We start from the raw sequence: 22,873 nt of genomic DNA, 5'->3' as shown, positions 1-22,873 counted from the left end.
CATTCTCAGATGAAATATTCTCGTATATACAGAAAATCCTAACAAATCCACTAAAAACTATTAAATCTAATAAATGAGCTCAGCAGGGTTACAAGATACCAGATCAATACACAAAAGTCAATTGTATTTATATACCCCAGCAATAAATATTCTAAAAATGAAATTAAGAAAACAATTCCATTTACAATAGCATCATAAGGAATAAAATATCTAGGAATAAAATTAACAAAAGAATTATAGGCCCAGTATGGTGGCTCACACCTGTAATCTCAACATTTTGGGAGGTCAAGGAGGGATGATCACTTGAGCTCAGGAATTCAAGACCAGCCTGGGCAAGATGGCGATACCACGTCTCTACAAAAAAAAAAAAATACAAAAATTAGCCAGTCATGGTGACTTCTGCCTGTAGTCCCAGCTATTCAGGGGATTGAGGTGGGAGGATCACTTGAGCCAAGGAGGTTGAGCTTGCAGTGAATCACGATCATGCCACTGTACAGTTTGGGTGACAGAATGAAACCCTGCCTCAAAAAAAATTAAAAATAAAAAAGAATTGTAACATTTGTATGTGGAAAACTATGATATGTTGTTGAAATAAATTAAACAATACCAAATTAAATTGAAAGATATCCCATGTTCATCAATTCAAAGACTAAATATTGTTAGATGGCAACTCACTGAATTTATCTATAGGCTCAACACACTCCCTATCAATTCCTAAGCACTCTTTTTTAGAAAATACAAAAAGCTGATTATAAAGTGTGTTTGGATACAGACATTTAATGCTATGAACTTTCCTCTTAGCACCATTTCTGCTGTATCCCAGAGGTTTTGATAAGTTATGTCACTATTATCATTCATTCCAAATAATTTTTTTTTTAGATGGATTCTCGCTCTGTCGCCAGGCTGGAGTTCAGTGGTGCAATTTCAGCTCACTGCAACCTCTGCCTCCCAGGTTCAGGTTCCTGCCTCAGCTTCCTGAGTAGCTGGGACTACAGGTGTGCACCACCACACCCAGCTAATTTTTGTATTTTTAGTAGAGACGGGGTTTCACCATGTTGACCAAGATGGTCTTGATCTCCTGACCTAGTGATCCACCTGCCTCAGCCTCCCAAAATGCTAGAATCACAGGTGCGAGCCACTGCACTTGGCCTCAAATAATTTTTTAATTTCCATTTTGATTTCATCTAGACATTAGAAGTAAAATACCACACCCAAATGGATCAAGTAGGTGCCCAGACACAAGAACTTACAGGCATCTCTCCTGCCTAGCTAACAGGGCTCTCTGTTTTCCCCCAACTTCCTTTAAAGGGATCATTCAGGCATTTTCCCACAAACTCTATTTGCTATGCTCTCTCTCTTTCTTTTTCTGTCCGCCTCTTCATTCCCGCCTTGTATGACCCAGAATGAAGGACTACCCTTCTGACTCATTACACTCTCCCTGCCCAGTATCTGTAAGTAAAAATATTTGAACTTATTTCATATTGTGGTAGTGCATTGAATTTGCACCTTCCATTTGAAGAGCTATACAGGCTACCCTGAGCCAGCTTTTCTCTGGGACCCTCAGCAAAACACAAGGTCAGGCTCCCAGGGCCAGAGCAATGGTAAGGAAGGTATAAAGTGGATATGGATCAGACAAGAGCCACAGGGCATCTGCCAATATAAATAAATTTTCCATATGAGAAACCTTATGGTCATGACTTGTGCAACTAGGCATTAAACCACCTGCCAGGTAAAAAAGTATTCTGTGAAAGTCATACTGCATACACCCATGTCTAGTTCCCCTTCATTTCCCATTGGGGCATGGTTGCTAGCTACTCTGGTATTGAAACCCAGGTTTATCTGGAGGTTCTCAAAATAGTTAAACATATAGGTCAGTGAAATAGAATTGACAATGTAGAAATTAGCCCCTACGTATATGATCAATTGATTTTCTGCAAAGATGCCAAGGTAATTATTTAGGAAAGAACAGATTTCTCCACAAATGATGCTGGAATAACTGGATATCTATATGCAAAAGAATGAAGTTGGACCTCTACTTGATGCCATGTATAAAAATTAATTCAAAATTGATCAACAACCTAAATGTAAGAACTAAAACTATAAAACACTTAGATGAATATGTAGGATTAAATGAAAATGACAATGGTTACTTAGATGTGACACAAATGACAAGTAACAAAAGAAAAATATATGAATTAGATTTCATCAGAAAATATTTTGTGCTTCAAAGAACATCATTAGGAAAGTAAAAAGACAACACATGGAATGAGAAAATATTTGCAAATAATAAACCTAATAAGGGATTTCTATATAGAATACATAAAGAACTTTTACGACTCAATAATGGCAATCCAATTTTAAAATGTGTAAAGATAGATTAGAAATTTATCTGAAGAAGATATACAGATGACCAATAAGCACATAAAAAGATGCTCAACATTGTTAGTCATCAGGGAGATGAAAATCAAAACTACAATGAGATACCACTTTATATCCAATAGGGTGACTTTGATGAAAAAAAATAGACAATAACAAATGTTGACAAAGATCTGAAGAAATGAGAACCCTCAACGTTTTTGTGGGATTTTAAATGTGTGCAGGTGCTTTGGAAAACAGTTTGGTAGCTCCTCAAAAAGTTAAACAATGGCAGGATACCATGGCTCTGGGATTACACCTGTAATCCCAACATTATGGGAAGCCTAGGCAGGAGGCTTGCTTGAGCCCAGGAGTTGGAGGTTGCAATGAGCTATGATCACACCACTGCACTCCAGTGTAGCCAACAGAGTGAGTCCCTGTCTCAAAAAAAAAAAAGTTAAACATAGAATTACATACAACCTACCAATTCCACTCCTACCCAAGAGAAATGAAAAATGTATATTCACACAAAACCCACAAAACCTTGTATATGAATGTTTATACTAGCATTTACTATTATTCATAATAGCCAGAAATTGTAAATAACATAAATTTCCATTAACAATTGAATGGATATGTGTCTTTGGGTTGCTCTTCTCGAAGAGGATCTTTGTGGTGTTCTCTGTATTTTATGAATTTAAATGTTGGCCTGACTTGCTAGGTTGGGGAAGTTCTCCTGGATAATATCCTGAAGAGTGTTTTCCAACTTGGTTCCATTCTCCTCGTCACTTTCAGGCAAACCAATCAAACATAGATTTGGTCTTTTCACATAGTCCCATATTTCTTGGAGGCTTTGTTCATTTCTTTTCATTCTTTATCAGGTTCAACTAAGTAAGTACAAAAAAAACCTAAAGCAACAGGAAAAACATGATAATTATTAACCCCAAGTTGGGGGAAGAAGAGTCCAAGTAAAGGAAAGTAATTATAGCGTATGTCTTGACTTGATTGTTTGTAGTGCTTATGAAGCCGTAACAATACAGACACTGAATGTAAGAATACCAATCTAACAAATTTCAACCAATTCTATGAGAAAAAAATGGGAAATGGGAAGGTGGTCATTTTATGCAGGAATCAGGAGAGAAATGGAGCTAAATCTTTACCTTCCACATTTGAAGTTTCAGAAACAACATCTGTAATTGAAAAATCAAGAAGTAGCAATAAAAGCATGTTATTTAGAGATATTATGGTAAATTCTCAATTATAAGTTAAAAATAATTAAAAGTGCTCTCTCTGGGAGGACAAAATAGGGAGAAAAAAAGAGAGGAAACAGGGCAAAAGTAGAAGAAAGGACAAGATACCACTTTAAAAAGGCAAAGAAATCTGAAAAATCCAGGGACAGGAAATATTCTTGCAGTAGGGAAGTGGACCTATTTACAATGAAATGCAGGGGACAATCATTGAAGAACAGACATTTGAACCTTAGCAACATCTTAGAAGACATTCTTTTTTCTACATAGAAATTACAGAGACTCATCAAAGTCATCTTACCAAGGGAGTACTGAATGGGGATATTCACAGGAATTCAAACATTGACAGTGAAGGGCATCACCTCACTACATTGCTTCCTGAAATAGCTGTTAGGAACAGAAATTGCTAAAGCAATAGTAATTCAATTGAACTCTGTGCAGATGCAAATGTCAGGAAATTGAGCTGAGAGACACACTTTGCTGTGATTATCATATCAACACATATGTCAAAAGAGAGACTGGCACACTCTGGGACAATGAAGAGGATGACAATACAAGCTGATGACCCGAGCCAGGATAACAATAGATAAAAAGGGCCAAGATCGAGAACAAGACACTAACCACCCTGTCTGCCTCTGACAAGGGGCATCATCAGCATCTCATAGAGCAACTAGTAATTAATGCCAAAACTACATGTGGTTACATATGCATGTCATTCATAATGTCCTGTTGATGTAGGATTTTTCTTCTCAGTCACTTTGCAAGCTGGGGAACCCCGGCTGGTGATGCCCCACCCAGGCCTCACTCAGCCACACTGGCATGCCCAGCTTGCTTGTGTTATAAAGCTTTTACCCATATTTAGCAGTTCCTGAACTCTTATACCATGCCCAAGAAGAATGAGGATATGCTGGACATTGAAGGGTGAGGAAGGCAAAGAAGAATTTTATTGAACAATGAAAATGGCTTTCAGCAGAGGGGATATGGGGTTGATTCCCCTACCTGAAGGCAGGAAAGTTCTCCCATGTGGCTGGGTCTGGGGCCTTTTAGGGATTCAGAATGGGGAGTGTATGCTGATCTGGTTATGATTATATAAAAAAGGTTAAAGACACCACTCAAAGGTGGGCATGACAGTGTAGAAAAATAATTAGGAAAGGGTACGTTTATGTAGAACAGGTGAAAAGTAGGGACCAATCAGAGGAAAGCACACCTAACAGGAAGACAAGTTCTCAATCTGGTTATAGGATTTAACTTGTAGCTTGGCTTTCAGGCTTTAAACTCTCTTTGGCTTGGAGGTGGGGTTTCACTGGGGACCCGCCCCTATCTGCCTAGGCATTTGGCTGCCTCCTGTCACTATCACTGCAAGAGTGCATATATTTGTATGAAACACTTAGAAATCTGTATACAGTTCAGGATGCAGCAACCATTTACTGCTTTATAAATGACTGCTGTTTTCATGAAAGTCCAAGTCAGAACGTCACATCAAGTAGGGTAAGCAAAACAAGTAAACAGGGGCATTCACTGTCCTCATTCCACATCGAGTAGATAGGAAAGTGCTTCTTATAAAAGTATTATTCATAAACATTTCATATACTGATAAAACAGCAAACTAGTAATTACAGTTAGTTCTCAAGTTCTCCTGGGACAGGTAGCACTTTATATCAGGCAGGGTTACAATACAGTCAGCCCTCTGTATTCATGGGTTCCTCATCTGCAGATTCAGATTCAACCAGCCATGGATGAAACGTCCTAAAAAAAAAAAAAGAAGAATACAAATTTTAAAACATCTGTTTCTCAGGGATATGGAAAAGAAAAAACAAAACAATACAGTATAACCACTACCTCATATCATTTACATTATAGTAGGTATTTTAAGTAATCTAGAGTATATGCAAGAATATACATAGGTTATATACAAATATTATGGCATTTTATAAAATGGCCTTGAGCATCCATGGACCAGTCCCCCTCAGATATCAAGGGATGATTATGCCTACTTGAGGGAAACAATTGTAATTCTTTAAAACTTTTCTTTAATATATCAGCTAAAACATTTCAGATTGCAGCCGCAATCTGGCCCACTGAACTGTTTTTAACTTTTACAGGCATTATTATCAAATTTGTTGCTAAAATATAAAAATTGGAAGACTCTGAAAATCCCTAAAAAATGCAAATGTATGGTCTCTCTCTCTCTCTTTTTAATGTTGTAAAGTTGACTGAAACTAACAGTCTGCCCACTTTGGACAAGCTCTGCAGGCAGGGCTTCTCCTTTACCCCAGCGCTCCTACGGCTCCTTCCCTGTATTCTGCACCCCACAAGCATCTGAATCTGGGACCTTGGCTCTAATTACAGATGCAGCCCAGCCTGATGACATCAACTTCAGACCAGATAGACTTGTTTAGAACCCTGGGTCCAGCTGACTCTACTGATGCAGAGCAATTTACTATTTAAAGCCTCAGTTTCTCAATTTTTGGCAAAATAGGAATAATTTTGTCTTTCTCATAAAACTTTTGTGAAGATTCACAGGAAAAATGCATTTATGTCAAATGCTTGGCATAAACACTCAATAAGAAATATTCTCCCCTTTCCCCCTTAATGAACTTTTGATTAATTCAAACACACACAGCATCTTCAAGCATTCGGCACACTTCTAAGTGACCCTCACATACAATACCAGGGGTGGTGAAGGATACAAGGTTGCAAGGAAGCCCTGCCTTTAAGGAGCACGGAAGCTTAGTAGGGAAGAACAAAACAAGATTGAGGATAATAAATGTCCCTGCAAAAATGAACATAAAATGCACTGAATTCCCTGAAATCACTGGTGGTAAGGCAAGTGTCACTAGCTGTGTTTGTATAAGCCTTCACAGTACTTTTCCATGTAACACCCAGCCTTCTTTGCCCTCGCTCCGATTTACACTAACACATGGGCATGAAGGTGGGGGGAAACCGCAGTGAGGGCTTCACTTAAGGAACTGAAAAACTCCAGCCTTCACAAATCTGCGCGCTGTACATCCAGCCATGTTCTCTACAAAGAGAAACAGCAGGTACAGCTGCTGTTTTAAGATGGGATGTCATATCTAGCTGTGGAATACCATTTAGAAGACGCAACTTCAGATCTGAGTATACATGGGGGGAGGGAGAAGGAGGCCAATTTTTAAGAACAATCTTACTTTGTCTGGTGGGACTCACACTTCATCTCAAACACAAATGTGCTATTAAGTGAATCTAAAATAACTGATACAAATCTCTCCGCTGAGCCAGTGGGAAATTCCAACCTTTATAAGTTGGGAAGTGCTAAACCAGCAACCTTTTAGAAAAGAGTATCTATCTTTTTGAGCTGTTTCTGGGGAATTGCATATAAAGCATTCTGAAAACAAAAATACTCCCCTATTTTTTCAGGATCTGTTTTGCCAGCTTGATACAAAGCTGCCCAGGACAGATATTGTCAGGGCTCAAAGTGTTTTCAGAATTAAATTCACAGTTAAAATGTTTTCCAATATGGTGTTTGAAATCAGAACCAAAACAGCCCTTGAGGAGATTCAAAAAATATAAAAGCATTTCCTAATTTTCAGGACCTATAAAATGTCTAAAAGAATTTATTTTCTCTACCAACATTCCAATCACTTAATAATTTGACAGTCTTTTCTGAAAAATGTCTTTAGGAGATTTACATTTAGAAGGACTAGGCACAACATTTTGATTGACCATAGTAAGCTACAAAGTGACACATTCTGATTGATTCTAGAGGAGAAAAAAAAAACCATATGCTAAATGCTCTGTCTTCTTATGGATCGGAAGAGTAATCATTGGTCAAGTCCTGGGGGTTTTGGAAATGGTTAAGCACCCAAGCCTCATTTTCTAGTTAAATCTTGGAGTTAAATCATCACTCCACTGATGATTAATTCAGCTTTACAAAAAGCTACTCTTGTGGCAACTTACTTGAAATAAGAAGTCAATGACAAAATCTAAACTTAATTTATTGGGCTTATATTTTGACAACACTGTCAAAAGATAACTAAATTTAAACAAAGAAAATAAACATTTACACATGAGTAATCCAAGAAAGACGATTAAAGAAGAGTTAAAAATGTTTGAGGTGTGTTTCTCATCTTTGGGGGCTATTATGGACTGATGTCTGTTTCCCACTCCCCCAACAAATGCACATATTGAAGCCCTAACCTCACGGTGATTGTGACCGTATTTGGAGATGAGGCGCTTGGGAGGTAATTAGGGTTAAATGACTTCGTGACAGTAGAGCCGTCATGATGGGATGTGTGTCCTTATAAGAAGAGACACCAGAAAGCTTGCTGTCTCATTGCTCACGCTCTCACTCTCCCTTTCTCTCTCCTCCCATCTCTCTCCCTCTCTCTCCTGCTCTCCCTCCCTCCCTCTTTCTCTATTTCTTTCTCTCCATGCGTGGACGAAAGGTCATGTGAGCATGCAGTGAGAATCCGGCCATCTAGAAGCTAGGAAGAAAGCCTACACTAGAACTTAACCATGCTGGCACCCCGATCTCAGACTTCCAGCCTCCAAAACTGTGAGAAAATACATTTCTATTGTTTAAGCTACCCATTCTATAGTATTTTGTTATGGCAACCTGAACTGACTAATCCAAGAGCCATATTTCAGAATAAAGTATAATGCTCCAACACACATTCTTTAGCAGATATTTTTTGAGGTGTGCCTGCCTGACCCATGTCCCTACGGCTGAGAACAGACCCCTCAGGTTATTGATGGAACTCACTCCCTTGCCCTCAACTGACTGGCCTGTAAGTCAACACCTGGCCACACATGTTGTGTTAAGCCATATTGGAGCCTGAAGGAAAAGGAAAATCAGTGATAATAATCCTGTCTTCTTTAAAATTTTCTATTTTTTTCTTCATGGAATTTTTGCACTAGTTTGATTTTTTTTAATATTACATAGAAGCGTTATTTATCTAAATTATTAAAATATTCATGTTGTACCTGAGACAAGAGCTTCCCCTGCATCATCCCAATTCTAGTCCTGTGGACGCAGGCAGGTGTCCCCTAAATTTGAAGAGCAGTCTAAGAAAAACTTGCTGAGATATTTTAAACAGGGAACCTCCAGAGTATATTTGGTCTACAGACTATGTCCGTAATTGGTTTTGTCATAAATATAGGTTAATTTCAATACTTTTAAGCAAGAAACACACCCCACCTATTGTCACTGTCACTTTACTCCTCCCTTTTTTTTTGAGATGGAGTCTGGCTCCGTCACCCAAGCTGAAATACAATGGCACAATCTCAGCTCACTGCAACCTCCACCTCCTGGGTTCAAGCAATTCTCCTGCCTCAGCCTCCCAAGTAGCTGGGATTACAGGCTAATTTTTGTAAAGACGGAGTTTCACCATGTTGGCCAAGCTGGTCTCGAACTCCTGATTGTAAGGTTTGAATGAAGCAACTGAGATTTAAATGAGGCAACTGAGGCCAGTTATTGGAATAAAGAAATTTAATCAGCTCCTGGGCGAGGTTCTACGGTCCGACAGGAGGGGCCGGAGAAGTCGCGCTTCTCTTCTTGGGGCGTGGGGTTTTATAGGGAGTAGAAGTAGCTGATTGACTATGGGGGAAACAAAGACAAGGTAGTTCTATTGGGTATTAAAAGACTGGGGACGGGCGAGGTGAACAAAGCAGGGGCATTTCCATTGGGTATGAAGGGAGTGAGCACGGACGAGGGGCTGGCCGAGGACATACAGGGGAGCTACGATAGGGCAGGTTCTTGGCAGGCCTTTTCAAAATTTCTGGCGGGCGCTGGGCTGAGATTGGAATGCGGAAATGGGCAAGTGGGAGCCTGCGTGGAGAGGGCAAATGCTGAGCAATGGGCTCAGAATGATGACGTAGTTTTTAGGCACAGAGAGAGAAGGGCGTGTCCATTCGGCTCCCAAGGAGGCACCAGCCTTACACTGATCTCAAGTGATCTGCCCGTCTCAGCCTCCCAAAATTCTGGGATTACAAGCACAAGCCACAGCACCCATCTCCTTCACTCCCTATTAATTTAAATGTGGCCCCACTCCTGAAGGTCTCCAGGTTGACTCTGGTCTGGTGAGTGGAACCAGTAAGTGGGATTGAAAATACGCAACCTGGGATGGATCCTGTGGTGCTACCATAATCTGTCATGTATAAAGAAACAGAAAAAGCTGGGCATGGTGGCTCATGCATGTAATCCCAGCACTTTGAGAGGCCGAGGCAGGTGGATCATGAGGTCAGAACTTCAAGACCAGTCTGACCAAGATAGTGAAACCCCATCTCTACTAAAAATACAAAAATTAACTGGCATGGTGGCATGCACCTGTAATCCCAGCTACTCCGGAGGCTGAGGCAGAGAATTGCTTGAACCCAGGAGGCGGAGGTTACAGTGAACCAAGATTGCACCACTGCACTCCAGCCTGGGCGACAGAGTGAGACTATCTGCAAAAAAAAAAAAAAAAAAAAAAAAAAAAAGCAGATAAAGCCCACATGCAGAAAGAAAAATGAAGTAAATGTGCAGAGACAAGCAAAAAGGGAGAAGCCAAGAAACCTCCTAAAAGAGATAAGAATGTAAGTTTGACTGTGCTGACTTTGAACTTCCAGTTCCTGTCAACGCAGGGCAGCTTTAATTCTGCCTTTAGTTGGGGCTGGGTCTTTTGCTACCTGGACACTAGCAACCCTTAATTACGTCTACTCATCAGAGAAACTATTGGCCTTTCTTACCTTCTATTTGCAGTAAAATCAGTAGATAGGCAATTCACCAAGTGAATTCTGTCCTTGAACACAGAGCCCCTGATCTGTGAAAACAGCAGTCATTTGAAAGGAGAAATGATGTCTCACATGACAGTCTTTGTCATGTAGTTCATAACCGTAACTCCTTCTGCATCTCAAAAATGGTTCACATTGAAAAACTGATGACAGAAAGACTGGATGGAGACAGCCTCCAGGAGCTATAGAGGATGCTACCCAGGCCCATGCTATGAACTATTGTTGTTATAATTATTCTGAATCAATTTTAATCAGGAAACAACACACCCATTTAAATAAAATAGAAATAAAAGCACTGAAAGAAAACCGAAGTTTGATTTCAAGAAATACTTCAACCTTTCCAAAGAAAATCTAATTCTGCCAAAATTTAGTAAATTTCATATTTAATTTCACTCTGATTCATGACTAGATCTCCTGGGTATCAATAGTATATAAAAAACCATCAGCTCTGAGGAGGCAATTGTTAGGTTTTATAATAAAAAATGCACACTGCTTATACCATTGTTGCTTAGGAAATTAGGGAACACAGCTTCTAATTCCCAGTGCGTGGAATACTGTAGTAAACCACTTAAGTTGCAATAATAGAGTATTGACTGGGTACAGTGATATGTGAAACACAGCCACAGTCACACTAAGCGACCATCACACTGTGCTCGATAGAGCCTCTCTTATAATACATTTATTCCACCCTAGTGAAAGAATCCCAAACAGATTATCTATGAAAAGGCCTAAGACGCTCTACCTGTAAAACATTATTTTCCTCTTTTCACTTTCTTTTTAAATACTTAGTTAAAATGATTTAGTTTTCTCCTCCTACTTACAAAATCTTCGGGACTTTGTAATACTGAGCCTTTGAGTTAAGCAACATCTGAATTAAGAAGTGGTGTATCTGAAGGTAATTTCATGTTTATCACATATCATTATCATCAAAAAAGCTTGGATTATCATTTGCAGGTCTTGAAAGAAGGCTATTGATCTGTCTGTCTGTCTGTCTACCTGTCTCTCTCTCTCTCTCTCTCACACACACACACACACGCACACATACTTCACATATACTCACTCACTTTCACGCAGATTTTTCCTTATTCTCTAGTTAATCTGCTGAAGCAATCTAGCACATTACACAATGACAGGATATGATACGATACCTTCTGGTCTCTGTCACTACTCTTTAATGGACACTGAAATGTTTAGTCTGAAGCCTTTCCTTTGCATACCAAAGCCAAAACCTATTAGAGTTGTAGGCCTATCCTAAGCATTTGTGCCAGATGAGTCCAAATAACAAGAAAGAAGAGAAAACACCCTGAAAAATATATTCAATTTATAAACCAGAGTAGGAAAAGCCTCAGTGGGTATAACTCAGTAAATATAAAAAGACCCTCACACCCTCAAAATACTCCTCCTATTTTACCTCTACTGGTATCACTACAATGACTCCAGGCTGATCCATCTATAATAATTATAAAAAGATGAGTCTTTGGGATATACTGTTGGGGGACAACTCTTCATGAGTCTCTCACATTTTTGCAAATCTTCTGAGCAGAGGCATTGAGAGTTTTTTTCTAGACTATCTCATCAAAGATGTTTGAATGTCCAACAGCCTTGGAAGATAGGGGTAGTGTCTTCTTCTGCAGAAAAGGGCAGATTTGTTTCCTGACCAGTTTAAGAAAGATTGCACCTCCCTTGAAGGCAAACGTTGGTTAGGTTTGCTAACAACCCTTTTAAAACTTTAGGGTTTCCTAGGCATGGGTTCTCCTATGGGGACACAAACCCACTGTATGTCCAGTATTCAGCAAGATCCTCCTCTGTATAATCCTATGGAACATGGGGGACAGGAAGAACACATTCAAACATGAAGCTCATGCTGCCTCACAGCTATGCATAATAAAGTTCTTGTCTCTGACCAGGAGTCTCATGTCTTCTGCCAGCATCCGTGACACAGTAGCAGGCTGACTTGTTAGCTTGCAACTAGGATAACATTTCAGACCTTCACAGTTTTGCACACTCACCAGACTTAACAAATAAACTCTTCCCTCGTATGAATAAAAAATTGCTTGATTCCTGAATGTCATTGATTCTAAGAGGTACTTAAAATATTCCTTAGTCACTATCATTCCCAGGGGGACGCCTCACACATGCCCATGAACTAATGTGTCAGCTATAACCCTCACATAAAACTGACATGGTCCCTCTCTCCTGCTCCAAGTGCCTCCACAGATATTGTCAGCCTCCCTCCAACAACTGCTGATCACCTCCATCCTGTGAATGCCAGCATCTAGGCAAGAGCATGGTCTCCAGATAATTCTTCAAGATGCCAATTCCAGAGGTGCTGAACAGTGTGTAAATAACTCTCCTTCTTCAATTCTGTGTATACTCTGACACCTGAACACTGAAGCACCACTGCTAAGGCAGGGAGTCCCTGAATCCTCCTACTTGAAAATTTTTCAACCCCGCAAATTCTGGCCATCACCCTATTAACCAATGAACTGAAACTCATTTCATTGTACACGGCAAGAAAGACAAAACAATATCTTTATCACGTTTGTCTCTCATCCTCCTTTATCCTGTTTTGTATCCAACTCAAACAAACTAAGCTCCACTTCAAACTAAAATTCAAATAATACTCCAAAAAACTTCAAGCTAAAAATTCAAGCTAAACCCCAATTCACACTAAAATTCAAACTAAACTCCAAAAAACTTCGAACTAAAAATTCAAACTAAACTCCCATTCAAACTAAAAATCCAAAGCTTTTCTATCAAAGGGTACAGGCAAATTTTGGGTGTGTCTGAACCCTCTGTTCATCCTCCTAATGATGCTACTAAAAACACTTTCAAGTTATGATAGTAGCTGAAAGATAGATAAATGCTGAAGAAGAAACAGAGAGAAATAAAGAAAAATAAATGGCCCGGGAAGACACGGGAAGTACGCACATAGGCACTGAATAACTTGCTGGCAGAAAAGACAAGGTGGTCAAGGTCGTCTTCAACCTTGCACACCACACCTCTATGTAGGGCAATGATTCTTTGTGCCTGTCCCCAGGCTTTGAAACTGGTCATGTTTTTATCTAGGTGACAGTGCTTATTTGTATACTCAAATATGCTAACTGGTAATTATGAAAAGGAGTACATGCAAAACATGGGTTGACTAGATTAATTGCTCAACACGAAGCTAACTAAAAACTGAGTTTTGCTATCTTTGATTTTTCTGTCTTTATCCTCGAAAAAAAGGAAAATGCAGACTTACAAGGGAACAAGAAAACCATCTGGATCACAATGCCGCCCAAATTTCACATTCAGTCCTGCCATCCAAGCAAGGATTTAGAAGCGTTTCTCCTAAACCAATAACTGAGTGGTGCCTGCCAATTTCTCCCAGAACTTGGCTTTTCTTAACAAGCCATTCTACTGCCTTTATTACTTTTGTCCTTTGTAATGAGAATAAGAGAAACTGGATGAATTGTACACACTCACAAGGGATATGAAGGGGGTAAAAGATGTGTAACGAACTGTTAATATTAATTTAAACAAAAAAAAGAGTGGCTTTCCAAGTCGCAGGGTTTTCTGAGAAAAATCCACAAATTAAAAAGGTATCATCTAGAAAGTTAACAGCTTTATAACTGTCTACAAAACAGCAAAGCTCAAATTTTTACTAGTCTAGAAATTTTTGAGTTTTGATAGAAATGACCTAAGTAGCAAGGCCTATATTTCTATAAGGAATGTGATAAATACATGAAAACACAGGACCACGTTTTTAGCCAAAGAAGAATAAACTAAGTTACTTTCAGAGAAGAATGAACTGACGTCTAATACACTTAGCAGTGGCTTCCTTGACAAAGGTTTCTCAGAAAGGCAGCACCATCACCCTGACCACTGCCTGGGCCCATATCCTGAACCCTAAGTTTGATACAAGTTTGATCATTGAAACAATTTTCTAAATAAGCATAATCTGAGAAGAGGAAAATTACCCTCCAAATCCTGATCCCCAAAGAGGAGTTTTGAGAAATGCCTCAACCTTGTGAAACAAATTCTCCCAAGGCTGCATTTACTCACAGAAGTAAGCTAATGAGTATGGAAGGGCTCTTTGTTCTGAGGAACTGTGTACCATGAGGTCAACAACACAGGTTTAAGGGAAACAAGTCTCAAATTCAACTCCCAGCTCCAGCCTTACTGCCCAGGTGACCTTAGGAAAGTTATCAAACATTTCTGAAGCCCAGTTGCTGCACCTCTAAAGTAGGGATATGTCTATCACACATCTTCCATGTAATCAAACTTTGATAACCAACCATAATATATTAAATAGAACCTAGCTATATAACAGAATTGTCACAGATTTCAAACAATTTTAACCCTCAGAAGAAGCACCACCATAGAACAACTACAATTTTGATTATAGTGAGATACAAAAAATCATGCCGAAGAAAAGAGAGAAGTTAAAGAAGAGAACAGTTGCCTGTAGCTTTTCTTCATAGAGGTATATGCTTTGCTTATCCAATCTCTAGAAGCTGTTAGGGCTTCAGTACCTTCCATAAACAGAAACAGTCAAGTGTCAGGAAAGGACACTCAGATGGCAGCTGCGGGTCTAGTGATCAGCACTGTCCATAGACCTGAAACCTCACCCTGACTCTACCACTGACTGGCTGAGCCGTGGGCACTTGTTTAACCTCTCTGAAACTCCAAATCCTCAATCATAAAATGAGAGATATGAACGTTGTAGTCTCTAGAGGGTCCACCAGAACTGAGGAAAAAGCATGCTAAATATCCGTAATTCTACTAAATCAAACACTCAGATGATCCATAAAGGATTGCAGGTCAGACTAGCTTTTCTCTGGAGAAATCCAGCTTGCATCACAGGGAGCGAATGCCTCATTTAGCAGTGAGTCCAGATCCACTGGTCTGGGCTTGCAGGTGACCCACATTTCTGTATTAATGCTTCTGCTGGTGCCAAGGGCTGCATGTAGCCTGGAACTAGAAAGGAAGAGATTAAACTGAAGGCACAAACACCTGCCTCAAAGCCTGTAGGGAGCTCTAACCATTCTGACAGGCCATTTGTGGTAATTGTCCTGTCTGATCCAATAAACTGGCTATTCAAGCACCGAGAGGTTGATGCCTCCTGTCAGTTGACCGTAATTCCAATCACCTCCATAGCGCATATAGGTTTTATTTGCATCACACCTGTACCATCACAGAACAGGAGAGACCAATTAAACCATGATTAGCACATATGCCACCTAAATCTGACAAACGGCTGTTCTCAATGAAATCAAAGAACTGTATTAGGGAAGGCCAGATGACCACTTAGGTGTGGGAGGGTAGTACAAAATGACATTGAGAATATGAGACATACAAGAATAGATCCAAAAGAAATAGTTTTGTTCGTTGCATTTTCTGTTGCTATTGATAGATAAAGAACTTTGATAGTGCAAGTTCAGACAAGGGAGGACATTTCATTTTAAATCACCCCAGCAAATAAAATGGCAAAGGAATAGATAGGATCATGTGGCTTGACTTAAACAAGTACATCAATTGGCAGGGCGTCTGGATGTTAGCATCTGGATGAAACATCATCTGGGCTATTGAAGCTCAAAACACAAATACCAACAAGGTCATTCAGTGACTAACGCACATCCTCCTGCATCTTCATAGTTAGTAATTTCATATGGTTGTCATGCTGAGTTTGTTTTGGGGAGTAGGGAGGATACTGGAGGAGATCTGACCAGACAATAAAGATACCTCCAAGTGTACTATTAGGACCAGAAATAGGATACAATTGCTTTACTATTAAAGAATAAGAAACTATTGATTTGTCTTCACTTTTGGTGCCTCTGCTTCCAAGCTTTATGCCCAGTGCAATAATAGGCTGGTTATAGTATCTGACTCTGTCTCAGAAACTTGCATGATGATGTGAGTCCAAAAGCAGCTTTGCCAACAGCATTAAGAACTGGTTCTTGCTCAGGCCAAACTCAGGGCCATAACTCATGACTGTTAGCTGTGGAAGAGGAGTATAGATGACAGTCAAAGATAATCATCAGATGGCATATGACAAAAAGAGATGTATTAAGAATGCCTTATACAGGCTGGGCGCAGTGGTTCACATCTGTAATCCCAGCACTATGGGAGGCTGAGGTGGGAGGATTACTTGCGGTCAGAAGTTCAGACCAGCCTGGCCAACATGGTGAAACACTGTCTCTACTAAAAACACAAAAATTAGCCCAGCATGGCAGCAGGCACCTGTAATCCCAGCTACTCAGGAGGTTGAGGCAGGAGAATTGCTTTAACCTGAGAAACGGAGGTTGCAGTGAGCCAAGATTGTGCCACTCCACTCCAGCCTGGGCGACAGAATGAGACTCAGTCTAAAAAAAAAAGAAAAAGAAAAAGAATTCCTTCCTAGTGTTTCTAATAAAATCACAAACTCTTGTTTGCCTTACATTTCTTATTCAAATTCTGTTATACCACACTTCAGAGTGATGAGGCATCCAGGGATGGCTGGACTTTGTTGTGAGAAAAAGACCAGACTCATCAATGTATAAATAAACTAAAATGAAACCCCCCAAAATACATCATTTACAAGAACTACAGTAAAGAAGGCAGGAGAGTGTTCTCCATCCCAGTGATAGGAACTATCATTCCTCAGTTCCGAACACATCAAAATGATAGTGTCTCTTTTGTAGCTGAGTATAAATAAGTTCCCCACCAAGATTTATCTTAAGGACAGCAGGTTAAGAAAGCTTATGCCAGTCAAGTAGGAAAGATGATACCATGTAACGTTCATCGGGGAGGGAAAAGCCACGTCTTATAACCATAAGTTAGCAAACTTCAAAAAGACTACTTAAAAGGAGTTCTGATAATGTTCATTTCAGTGAGATCATAACATTAGTGCCAGAAAACACAGAATCTACGAGCTGCAGCTTTTGTCCAGGGGAGTAAACCATTAAGGATCTCTTATCTTAGATTTTTAGCTTCTAAAATGCACCATGTAAAGTTCTGTTGATTATGGAGTGTCTGATTTCCTAGTCAGCAACCACCAAAAGCAGCAACAGAAAATGCCTTTGTAGCACAGTTCTGCTGACTTATGATCCCTACTTTGTCAACTCTCATCTGCTTCTAGGCACAGCTGTTTTCAAATGGAACAGTGCTTTATGCAAACAGTGCCAGCCTGGCCTCAGAGCAAGAAAGCCCTGGGTAGAGGAGTTGGGAAGTCAGTATTTTATATTTGGAGCCAAGAATTTGGACCATCACCTGCAAATTCAGATCCCTGTGATCCTCCATGGTCTGTTCCTTGCTGAAATGCACTGCCTGAAGCAAGTCTTAGAGAGATGCTATGGCTACCCAGTTCTCTGGATCCTTGCTAACTTCTATGAGCCTGCCAAAAAGATGAGTAAATTCAAGGATAATAAAGAAAGTTGTGGCATGCACCGTGCCTCCTCTACCTTTGCCCAATCTCAAGGAGAAAACTGCACCCAAATTGGTAATTACAAGATTAGAATCCATGTGAGTTTTTCTGTTTTGCTATGGAGTTCAACAGTGCAGAGTTTCTATTAAAAAAAAAAACAACTAAACATAATGAATCCACTCTGTAGGATACCTGGAAGAGAGTAGAATTTCAGAGCCAATAAGATATGAGTCATCAACAAGAGCAGGCCTTTGGGGAAACTAAGAGAAACAAACCCCCCAAACAGCAACACTCCCCTTGGGATCTAACAGAATGCTTCACGGTAATCAACCTCCTCACTCAGCTTCTTGCTGATGGCTACCAACTGCTATAATCCTACATCTTCCAGGACTTCCTAGGGCCAGGAATTGATCCATAAGGCCAAGTATACATTGCAGTGTTTAAAAGCAAAGATTCTGGAGTAAGTGTGCCTTGGTTTATGGCATGGCTTCACCATTTACCACATGACAGCAAGTTACCCAATTTCTATTAAGCCTAATTCACACGTGGGAGACAGGGGGCTAAAATATATATATATATTTCAAGTTAACAGTAGTTATCTCTGGATAGAGGACTAAATTATTTTTATTTATCTGCATTTTCCGAACATTTTTACAATGGGCATATATTATTTTTGTAATAAGAAAAACAAACATGCTTTTAACAATAAACCTAATTTTAAAAACTTCAAATGAAGTAATAGTTTTAACAGAGTAATTCTTAATGAATCCAAATGATAGTTAGATTCCCAACTTTGTTCCTTTACATATTTTTAAAATGCCAAAGTCAATTTAAAAATAAGTTGATGGGTTTAATTTTAAATAAAAGCAAACAAAACCACAACACACTAAATTCAAATGCAAAATCCCCTCCATCTCCCACTTAGTTATTTGATTCTGTTACTCCAGGCATTAGCTGGCATGAAACTGGCTCCCTTGGCAGTCCCATGGTGCCTCCTATACCAGATTCTAGATATATACCTCCCAAGTTTACCAGCAAACTATCCTTCTGAAAGGTTCCAACAAAATGAAACATTTTGCTAGAAGGTTTTTAAACAAGTTGTTGAAACGTAAAAAGGACATTGCTTTCAAAGTTTTGGTCTGTTCCAAGGACCCTGTTGAGATTCTTGGCTCATTCACCAACAGCCCTGACACAAAATTCAACCAATAGAGGTAAATCTGCTTCATGATGGCTGACACTGGGGATGCATTAGCCAACCCAATCATTAAGAAACTCCTGGAAGATAAGAAATACATGACATAAGATTGACAGTGGGCTGGGCATGGTGGTTCACACCTGCAATCCCAGCAGTTTGGGAGGCTGAGGAAGGTGGATCACTTGAGGCCAGGAGTTCAAGACCAGCCTGGTCAACATGCCAAAACCCTGTCTTTACTAAAATTACAAAAAAACAAAACAAAACAAAAAGCTGATGTGGTGGTGCACGCCTGTTAGTCCCAGATACTTGGGGAGCTGAGGCATGAGAATCCCTTGAATCCGGGAGGAGGAGGTTGCAGTGAGCTAAGATTGCACCACTGCACTTCAACCTGGGCAACAGCACAAGACTGTCTCAAAAGAAAATAAAAGATTGACAGTGAACTCCTAAAGAACTAAGGAACATACAACTTCATGTAGTCGAAGGAGAAGACCTACAAAACGTCAGAATAATCTCCAAATAAGAAAATCAGGAAGAGTGGACAAGCCCTGGAAGAGACCCCTGATTGAGTGATCATCAGTGAGAAAATTCATTAAAGGGGCTGGAGAACAACTGTACTGGTCCTTGCTTTCAAACTGGCTTCAATAAATTTTGAAGGACAAGCTTCAAATACACCACCAAATAAACTGGAAGATATGCCCCCAAAAGACAACTCAAGTGAGCTTTGGAACACTGAGTATGTTGCATGAAACTCCTAGCATCCCACAGTCAAGTCACTCATGCATCTAAAGAAAAAGCTACACAACTAAATGTTTCTCTATTCCTCTGCCCTGCATAGGTATGGAGCCAGAGATCTTATAATCATAACTGAATTATCTATCTAAAAATCATCAACAATCACTCATGCTCAAGAAATCCTTTTCAAGTACTAGGACTTATTCTAGATGCAGATTTACAAATATAAGCAAAAGCCCCCAAATAACATAACTTGTGAGAAAAACTTAACAATATTAAAGAGATCTTAGGCCAAAAATAAAATATTCAATGCCTGTAAACAGAGCTGATGAACAATATTGAATGGAAATTTAAATACTTGACAGACATTACGGCTACAAAACAGTAGACACTGGGAAAAGCAGTAACTAGAACCTGAAAATTTTAAATACAATTGCTAGGATTTTTTAAAAGAGCAAAAACTAAAGCTGGGCATGGTGGTTCACACCTATAATCCCAGCACTTTGGGAGGCTGAGGTGGGTAGATCACGAGGTCAGGAGTTCAAGACCAGCCTAGCCAAGATGATGAAACCTCGTCTCTAATAAACATACAAAAAATTAGCTGGGCACAGTGGCAGGAGAGTCACTTGAATGTGGGCGGCAGAGGTTGCAGTGAGTCGAGATTGCACCACTTCACTCCAACCTGAGTGATAGAGTGAGATTCTGTCTCGAAAAAAAAAAAAACCCAACAAATAAATCAACTGAATACCAAAATAGACATCAACTAAAACAAAGTTAACAAGTTGGAAATCTATCAAATGGACAAAGAGTTAGAAATTATAAGAGAAGTGGCAATAGTCATGAAAGAGAGATCATTGAATACCAGTATCTGTCTACCATGAGTTCCAGAAGAAATGGATGAAAAGCATACAGAAGGAATATAATGAAAGAAATAAAAATTAGTTTTCCTTCACTTGAAGAAATTTACCACAAGACAAGGCCTGCTGTGGAAAGGACAGCTAGTTGCTGTGGAAAGAACAGCTAGTTGCCCCACAAATACCCATTCTCTTTCTTTTTTTAATAGAACCCCTGAGAGTTTTAGCTGATCCCATCTCCTATGTCCTCTAAAGCTCTCAGTTTTAGCTGAGAGCTTTAGAGGACATAGGAAAAAAAAAATTTCCCATCCTCTCTTGCAAATTGGCCATGTGACAAAATTTTCACCAATGGGATGTAGATTGAAGTAGTATTTGTAATTTGTGGTCCATGCTTTTAAAGAAAAGAAGAACAATCTACTTTCCCTATTCTTTATCCATGGGCTATAATACAGAAGTAATGGAATAGACATTTTAGAAAGTGGTGGGCAAACACAACTGTACACACTTTTTTGTGTATTGTCAGAAGCTGCTTTTTGTACTACAATGGCAGAGTTAAGTAGTTGCAGCAGAGCTCTTATGGTCCATGAAACCTAAAATATTTACTATCTGTCCAGTTACAGAAAACTTAGTCACCCCTGATTCAAATTTTTAAAAGACTGAAAATACTACTTGGTGGTGGTGATATGAATAAAGCAACTGGAATTCATAGACATTGCCACTGGGAGTGTGAATTGTTACAAGCACTTTTCAAAACAATTTGACAGTTTTTGATAAAGTTCAATATACAGCTGCCCTGTTAGCCAGGAAATCCATGTTTCTGCATATTTCCAAGATAAATAAGTCTGTATATCCACAAAAAGACATGTTCAAGACTGCTCATGGCAGTTTTATTCATTATAAAACGGATTGAGTAAACCAGTTGTGATATATGCATACAATGAAAAATTGCACAGCAATAAAAAAATTCCTGTTACATCCAAAACATATTGACGAGCAAAAGACAAACACAAAAAGAATGTACTGTGTGATTTCACTTGCATAAGGTTCAAGAACAGGGAAAGTTCATTTACAATAATAGAAATCAGAATAGTAAATATCTGTGGAAGGTGGCTATTGACTGGGAAGGTCATGAGAAAGCCTTTTGGAGTGCTAGGAAGTTCTATAAACTTGTTTCTGATGGTGGTTACACAGGAACATACATTAGGAAGAATTTGCTGAGCTATGCACTTAAAATTTATGTATTTTATTGTATGCAAGTTCACCAAAAACCTGTTAGACTTTCCCCATAGTGTCGAGTTGTCTCAGGGAAGTTGCTGACCAGCCAGGGACTACATTTCCCAGTTACCCTTACCATTCATGGCAGCCAATGTGACAAATGTGAACAAAATCAATGACTGCAACTTCCAGGCCTGTCACACAAAAACCTCCCAGATAGTACTCAATCTATATATTTTTTTCACCTTGACAGTTAGTTGAAGTAGAGATGATCCTTCAAGATCATCTAAAGTTATGACTCTAAAACTAAAAGAAAAAAGCAGAGGTAAGTGAAAAAATCAAAATGTCTTATAGTTAATACAGCATAATCATTGTTGATTAATTTTTGGCAAAGCAGCAGACCATAGGATCAAATATATTTCCTAAAAACGTAAGGCTTAAAAATGCAACCAGCTGGAATAAGAGATAATCACTTCCAAATCATAAATGAAAATAAGTCAACTATAGTACTAGTCAACAAACACTACAGTGTATAATGAAAAAAGGCACCAAAAGTGCACACGGTATGAGTCCATTTGTATACAATTCAAAAACAGACAGATTTAAAGTATATATATTAAGAATGCAGGCTTAGGTAGTAAAACTACATAGAAAAATTGAGATTTGAATTCCATTAAGTCAAGACAATAGTTACTTTAAGCAGTAATAGAACAAGTTGTCATAAGGAAGTAATGGGGCCGGGGGATTTCCACCTTGCTGAGAATGTTATTTCTTGATCTACATGATGATTGTATTGATGTTTACTTTATTACTATGTTAAGTTATATATATGTATTTTTAAAGACTATTTCAGGTGAGAAAAAGGTTTAAAATCTATGAAAAAGTGAGCATCATGACTCACATCTGTATCCCAACAGTTTGGGAAGCCAAGGCAGGAGAATCATATGAGCCCAGGAGTTTGAGACCAGCTTGGGCAACAGAGTAAGACCCCATCACTACAAAAAATTTTTAAATTTTTTAAACTTTTAAAAGATTAAACATATAATTTGAATAATAAGATACATTTACTATTATACATTCATTATTATATATTCTCTCTTCATATATGAAGTGTAAATATTACATTTAAAGAGATACA

The 22,873-nt window shown here is 39.1% G+C and overlaps 1 long non-coding RNA gene across 1 annotated transcript in view; it reads right to left on the bottom strand.

The window, feature by feature from the left end:
- Nucleotides 1–267: 267 nt before the first annotated feature.
- The window catches only part of LOC110568569 (uncharacterized), a 46,522-nt gene continuing 23,916 nt past the window's right edge, over nucleotides 268–22,873 (bottom strand). Inside the window, exons 2-3 of the long non-coding RNA XR_002478814.2 lie at nucleotides 5,220–5,348; nucleotides 268–354 (exon numbers count right to left, since the gene is read on the bottom strand). This is a non-coding gene — a long non-coding RNA (uncharacterized LOC110568569). The remainder of the gene's footprint in view (nucleotides 355–5,219; nucleotides 5,349–22,873) is intronic.

This window comes from Aotus nancymaae, unplaced genomic scaffold (genome assembly GCF_030222135.1).
Source record: "Aotus nancymaae isolate 86718 unplaced genomic scaffold, 86718_ANA_hifiasm-v0.15.2.pri h1tg000015l_0, whole genome shotgun sequence".
Lineage (NCBI taxonomy): Eukaryota > Metazoa > Chordata > Mammalia > Primates > Aotidae > Aotus > Aotus nancymaae.
The sequence above is the reverse complement of the archived record's forward strand: the minus strand, read 5'-3'. Positions and strand labels throughout refer to the sequence as shown.